Source organism: Mytilus galloprovincialis, chromosome 5 (assembly GCF_965363235.1).
Source record: "Mytilus galloprovincialis chromosome 5, xbMytGall1.hap1.1, whole genome shotgun sequence".
Classification (NCBI taxonomy): domain Eukaryota; kingdom Metazoa; phylum Mollusca; class Bivalvia; order Mytilida; family Mytilidae; genus Mytilus; species Mytilus galloprovincialis.
Window position 1 is genome coordinate 26218374 of NC_134842.1, and position 7783 is coordinate 26226156.

Here is a 7783-nt window from a genome sequence, read left to right on the forward strand (position 1 = left end):
ATCAAACGAAACGAGCTATTCATTTTCATCGATTTTCCGTAGAAAAAGTAGTTTTTCCGGAATTTGATGGCGAAAGATATCGTTTTGGATTAACTTTTACAAGACACATTCATCAAGATAAATTTTCTGACTAAAAGTCGTCTTAAGGGTTATTAAAACATCAGTTTTGTCCAAGGAATTGTAACATTTCCCTGGTCTTGTAATCCCATTTAGAGAAAAATGTTTTTCTCTATTATTCTTTCCCTCCCTATAGTGCCATTGATGGATAGCCTTTTTCACCCTTTGATCTTTGTCGGGAAAACAATTGGGTTAATCGAGCGCACCGATCTAAATAAGGCAAATATACCACCTGTTAAAACATTACTATTTAATGACTTTTTACACAGAAACCAATGTTAGAATTATTTTAATACATTGATAATACCTTTACAATTTTCCGGTGATTTCTCCGTCTTGTGGAACTGTTGATAAAACATTAAGCCTTTAGATTTGTTCTATAGTAAAATAAAAAATAATATAAAAAGTAAAAAAAAAAACAGGTGGTAGATGCTAGTAAAGTACAGAACTTTTAACGTAATTGAATTATTTACGTAAATGAAATTATTTTACAACACCTTAAAACTATCATTGTTACATTTAGGGAATACGAGAGGATTAACCTCGATGGTTCTTTGAGCTTTTATACATTGGTATAACCTAGAAAAAATAAATCAAAGATTGATATTGGTGAGAAACATCTTACTTTTAACAGACACACCCCTTCTACAACTTTCCGGTCCTACTCTGTATTTAAAACGAATTTATGATATGATTTAATAGAATTGAAATGTTATTTAAAAAACTAAATTAAGATGAAAATTATTTAAAAGAATGTTGTTCTAAAACTATCATCGATGTCTTTCATGTTTCATAAAATGTAAATAACACATTTATAGATAATAAAGTATCTCTTGTCATGAACCATTTCTACGAAAGCCGGTTATTGTTTGGGTATAGTTTCATTTTCAGGTTTCCGTACATTTCAACAATCGATATACAAGTAAGATTAAGTCTACACAAAACTAGTACCGCTTCATAAAGCGGCCACTATATGACACCCGTAAAAAAGTGGTCACGGATAAACGTTTTAATGTCAGTATGAGGAGAGTTAATCTTTCAAAGATTAAATGGTTGTTTGCAAGATTTCTTAACGTGTTTCGGATTTTAACTCCCTATTCTGATAAGACGTGATTGCAAACTTGTGCCTCCCGCATATCCAAACGAACCACTGAAGGATAGCCGGTCGAAAAGAGAACAGAGTTACCACATTTTTATTCTCATGTCAGCTTTGGAACATCAGACATTTATCTAACATATAGAATTTGTGCAAAACGTTTATTACGTCTGTTGAAAAATCATGCCTCGTTTATTCAAATGATCTCTTGTTTAAAAGCTACGATGTCGTGCTTCTTTAAATCAAATGTTTTACTTATTCTACAATCTGTCAAACATTCTAAAATACGGAAAAACACTGAAAACATGCAGTTTCGAAATAAATAGCGTCAACTAATTTACTTGGACCACAGAAACAATACATTTTAAAAATTTGACGGATATTTTCTAATCTTCTTGTTTTAATTAAAATTTAAACCAAATGAGACAATAACGTGCTAATGCAAATAACAAACTGTGAAATGAGTTTTTTTGTAATTATTTAATATATCACAAACTTGTTAAAATAACGATCCAATCAAATGTGTCGTTTTATTCTTCCAATAGACTACGTTGGCGTGAAGAGATCGATGTCGTAAGCGGCAGTTTATTACTACTAGTTAATAAGATGTCGCATTAACGTCACTTTCTCTTTTCTCTGCAGAGTGATGAACCTAGAAAAGACAATCTACAGGCCATCAATGTCTATCTCCCGAGACAAGCCGTTTTCTTATCAATGATTTCAAATTAAAGAACTTCGAATAACAATAGGCCATTTCGGTTGTTAGATGTATGCTTTATTGCGTCTGGGTCCAGAATATGTTTGGCATCGTTGATTTTTAATTAAGATTATTTATATTTCATGTTGGCTTCTCTGTATTACATCTGTGCACTTCTAAGTATGGAACTATGCGATTCCACGAATTTTGATTGTGGTTGAGAAAGAACGAGATTCGGAAATTTCGGTTAAAGCATGGAAGTAACAACTACGTTTACAGTTTAAGAATATCCATGATGGAAGTACTACATTGACATTAAACTTCTATGGGATAACCTATAGCGATGCAAAACATGCATGTTTACGGATAAAATCTGTTTTTTTTTTTTTTTAATCTTAACTAAAGCATCTTCCCAAAATATATATCGAAAAACAATATATACTAGCTAACAAAGTATAAAAAAAAACATACATCATATCATGACAGATTGACTTTATTTATTTTTTTAATTTACGAATTATTACGGCGACAAAAATGTCATGTATTTTCGATACGGGTAAGTGAACGTTAAATAGACTCTTATTATGCATAAATATTCACTTAAATAGATGACAACCTGTTCATCAGATTAAGTTTATGATATCTCTTCACCTCTGTGCCTGGGTGGCCATCGTATCACACCTATCATCAAGGAGTCTGAAACCCACCTTTATAAAGTATAGGATTTTTCAGGGTCATAGATTTTATACTATCATCAAACTATCGTATAACACCATTACTGCCGGAATACAGCTGCGTTGAAGTGAGCAAGACTTTCTGGGTTGTTAAAAAGCTTGATAGACAAAATCAAACGGGTACCATTTACGAATTTGTAGACAAACTGACCACTAAGTTGTCATACTAAATTTTTATAATATATGAAAATTTTATTCAGATATCTGGTGCACATTTGTATCTACTGCATTGTTCTTATACCAAAAAAAAATAGGTATCGAGTATGTGTCTGTGAAAAAAAAACGTAATTTCAGATTTTGTTTTTAGATTATGAAAACGAAAGATGATATTTTATTTCGAATGTTCCCCATAATATATACCCATTCTAAATGTCATGTGATTAAAAAATTAGAATTTTGTTCGTTAAATCTCTTTGAATATTTTTAAATCTTACAGTTTAAACTTCCACACATACTTGACAATCATTTTCAAGCCACAATCACTGCATATTGTAGTATTTCATTCTCTTAGGTCGAAAAGGGTCCTTTGCGCACTAACTGCCTTGGGTTTTTTCTAAATGGAGGAGTTCACAATATAATGTTGGTTATTTATTTTTTTCAAATGTATTACATTCTAAACTTTTAGTTAATATTGCAGACAAAAAAAATCAGCCTTTAGATATTATTGATGTCCATCTTTATTGCCAGATTCTGTATCAATTCTTGTCTAAAACATTTTAATGACAATGTAATCTTCATAAACGGGTTCGTTGAAATGCTTGAAGATTGATCCATGAAAACATATCTGTTATGAAAAGGATATTTAATTATAGTTCAAACTGATGACAATCTGTAATGACAAATAAGATAAAATTCATCGCCAATTCATCAAAATTATTTCAGCTTTAAAAACCTCTAGATTGTAATGATATTAGTACCTTAATACAATTGGTAAAAGACAGCGTGTTAATAGCTAGTGCTCTGTTGCGTTAATAGCGATAATTATATTAGTTCCAATAGCCAGGTTTACTGTTACTTTATTTAGTGACAAGGGATACAATGTCATTTTTATAAATTTCATGCCCTTAGATCTTTAATTAAGTCATAGAAACTGTAATTTTACAGCAGATGATCGCATATTATGGTATTATTATGGCATAAACTTCTGTGCTGATTCAGAAGTTTCTACGTCAAAAACAATGTCTTCAAACTCACGCTTTATATTCTATTTCTTCTGACTCTAAATGTCATATTAGATAAATTATATTTTGGTCGAACGTTGGGAGGATTGTTTTTTTTTTTTTTTTTCGTTCGGAATATTTATCATGTAATCTGCAGGTGTTTAGGGCAAAATTTTGGCTAGCCGTTGACGTTGAAATAAACTGCTGTGTTTTGATCTATCAATAGTATTGCATGCATTGGTACAATGAAGTCTCTAGATGGTTAAGGTAGATATACACTGTAACAGTTATACTAAAAATAACTTACTGTTCTTTGTTGGTCGTATACTATTATGATAAGTTATTTTAATTGTCTAACAACAATTTCACGTCATTCTGAAATTAACCTTCATTCATGATGACACGAGCTTCCACAATTAAGTGTACAAAAAAGCAAACTTAATAGTAACAATATTTCCAAGTTCCTGGCAAAAAAGTATTATTATAAGTATAATTGAATGTTTCTTTTAGTAATTTTATAGTGTTGTAAAACCAATGGTCGTGCGCACATTCTGTGCTTCATACAAAGTGTATATCGGTCAAGGCTTTTACAACCCCATACATTTACAAAAAGCAGCCTTAAATTCTTGAAAAATCATTTCTAAATCAAACTTTCAAAAATATCATATCAATGTTGGATACTCTCCAACTGGATTACTTATGCGATAATATTCTTGATAGAACACTGTTGGACCTTTTCAACAATATCATACTATTGTACTGCATACCCTGCCAGGTCACTTGATTGGCTGTTTTAGAGGGGTTCGATTTCATACATTTCAACAATGTGTTGTTTGCACAATATATTTTCATTTTATCATGGTTTTGTCGGTTCTTTTGCAACTTACAAATGGTCTATCTTTTTAAAAGGAACATCATCTTAAAGGGGACACCAGCTACGAGATATATAAAAAAAATCTAAAATATGTTTTTGTATTGTTTAATCATTAATGATAGTGAAAAAAGTGAAATAATAATTCGCTTTTAGAGGCAAGTGAATAATTCAACCTCATTGAATCCGAATTCATGTGAACTTCAATTTGATCCCTTAGACAGAGAAGGGCCAAGCACGAATCGCTTTTTTTAAACGAAGTAAACCAAATGACAAAAATTGCATACTGCTTTATCAAAACCATCAAGTTATCATTGTGTATCAACAACATAAAATATAAAAAACAGGAAAATCTTCAAACTATTTTGCACTATCATTTATCATTAAGAAAAAGACAATAAACTACTTATTGTCTTGCATGTGCTATTGATATACATTTTGTATTTGTTCAGTATCATATTCTGTTTTAGCATAGGTATGAAGAGACATAATTTTCATGAGAAAAACATCTAAATGCAAAGTATGTACAAACCTGCATTCTGATGTTTCATGCCAAAATAATTAAAGCATGAATTCAGAAAACTGTAAATTAACACTTTAGTGACAACATGATGAGCACTTCACCTTTGTATTTCAAGTCGGATACAAGCAGAATTGATATAGTATGGTTTAATAATAATACCCTTTAAACGATCTCGCGAGATCTATTACATTAGAGACCAATATAGGGGTGAACTTGTTGACACCTTTTGGAATTTACGGGGTCAACATTTGGGGTTAAGAACTCTTTAGACCGTGGGAGAAGAGACACACATATGCAAAATAAGAATTTTTTTTAGATACTCTTGTTGTTTGAAAATTTCAAACCAAATGGATATATTTAGTGAAAAAATATTTGAAAAGATTTCACCTTTATTTTGGGGTTTTGTTTTAATACATACCATTGAAACTTTGAGGCTTTACTTAATTATGTAATAATTATCCAAACAGAAAAGTAAAATACTTGTGACTGAAAATGTTATTTAAGCTGTTTTCATTTGAGAAGCTTAGCATCTTATATTGTCAGTGGCGGATCCAGATGAGAAAATTTCATAAGTTGGGCCCACTGGCTGCCTAAGAGGTGCCCTACTCTAGTCATGCTTCAGTGATTCCCTATATAACCAGCCATTTTTTTTTTTCAAAACAGGGGGGGGGGGACTTAATCCGCCTCTGATTGTATTTACTTTATTGAACATGTTTTCCTTCTTCATATTATGGTCTGTATATTTCAAGTTGTAAAAGGATCACAGTCACTTTGGATTGTAAAAACGAAATGTTTTGACGACTCTCGGTCAGAGAAACACCAATTTCGCGTGTATATATCTATGTTAAAACAAAATCCAACTAAATTTTCATTTAGATTTTGAACTTATAAAACACATCCAAATAAATAGCATAGCCATGTTTATCTTATTCAGTTGTCTCATTTAGTTCTGTTCTTAAATAATTCAAATATTTTTTTTATAAAAAGCAACTTTATTCTTGGGCCACTTGCTCGTTTAAATATCTCCATCTAAAGAGTACAACGACAAGTCATAAAATGACCATAAAACCACTTGCAAATAATTTGTAGTAATTTCAACCTTTTTATTAAATGATCAAGTTTCATGTCAGTTGAATACATTAACGTCACCTAAACGGGCTATGAAACACAAAACTGCAAAATGTCACCCAGCTTAAAATTTCTTCTTGACATTTCTAAATCCAATAAAACAAATTTGCGCATATTTAAAGAAAATGCATCAACATGTCTGAATACCGAATAACGTCTCATTACTATACATAGGCAATAAACGTACAGCACATGTGGCGAATCGAGTCTACTCGATTACAACATTAAGTTGGCTTAAGAATTTAACACCTCCTTATTGCTTCAACGCCAGCGAAATTGGAGCCTCGTTTTAGAGGGATGTGTATCAAGTTATGCACGCATTAAAACATTTTGTGGTATTGTTTTTAACGTACAAACCCATAAATGACAATAATCTACTTGGCTGTATACCTTAAAGACTAGAGTTATAGCTGATGAATGCAAATGTAAGCACAACTGTCATGCATATGTAATCCATATTACAACAACTGTGGATGAATATTTTTAAAGAAGAAAAAAATCAACAATTTGCGATGGAGAAGTATAAAAGAATAGGCCAAATCTAGCTGAACTGAAACACCTTCATATTTCTTTTTAGTGCATGTTTGATGGTAATGTGTTGGGCGTATATTACAGGGTCTCTGTAGAGTTTGTAAAATAATAATAAGGAAATTCCAAAATAATCGGCAGAAAAAAACAAGAATACAGAAACGTAGGTCCTAATAGAGAATAATTGGGTGCTTAAGGATGTTTGCTCCTCCATTTTTTTACTTTTTGTCAGATTTTCGGAATCCTCTGGTTTTATCCATGTATTGTCATTAAAAAAAATTGCCCACTTACCCCTGCTTTTCTTTTTATAATTTATAACATAAAGTTTAAAAAGCCATATTTTGAAATTTTATAAAATTCTTGTTATTTAAGTGTTAATATATGAAAAATCTAGAGAGAAAAATTTCGCGCCAAATTTTCACTGACTTATATCTCGAAAACGAGCACACGGACCCTCCATTTTTTCTACTTTTTTAGTTTCTTTATTTATATACTATCAACTATCAATTAATAGTCTTTTAAAAAGCTTTTTTGAAGAGAGTATCGAACATCCTTAAATGTAAAGAATATAGAGATTTATCTGTCTAAAGAAATTGAGGATAGAAAAATAGCCTAAAAATAAAAGAAAGAAAACCTACACACCACGACCCTCATGTTACAGTAAAATAAGATGGGCTATTTAACAAAACATCCGATACAAAAGAAGTACATTTGTTTAATATACCTACACACCATGTTATGCTATACGGTATAAATTACGACAAATTCGAGGTATAAATATTATAAAAAAAAAAATAGTAAACATATTGTAATTCCTGAAGAGAGATATATTTTTTCAGTCTTACTATATTCACAAAGGAAAAAAGCAATTTGATGAGGTTTTTTTCTCATCGTTGAAGGCCTCGCTATGGCTTTGAGATATAGAACAA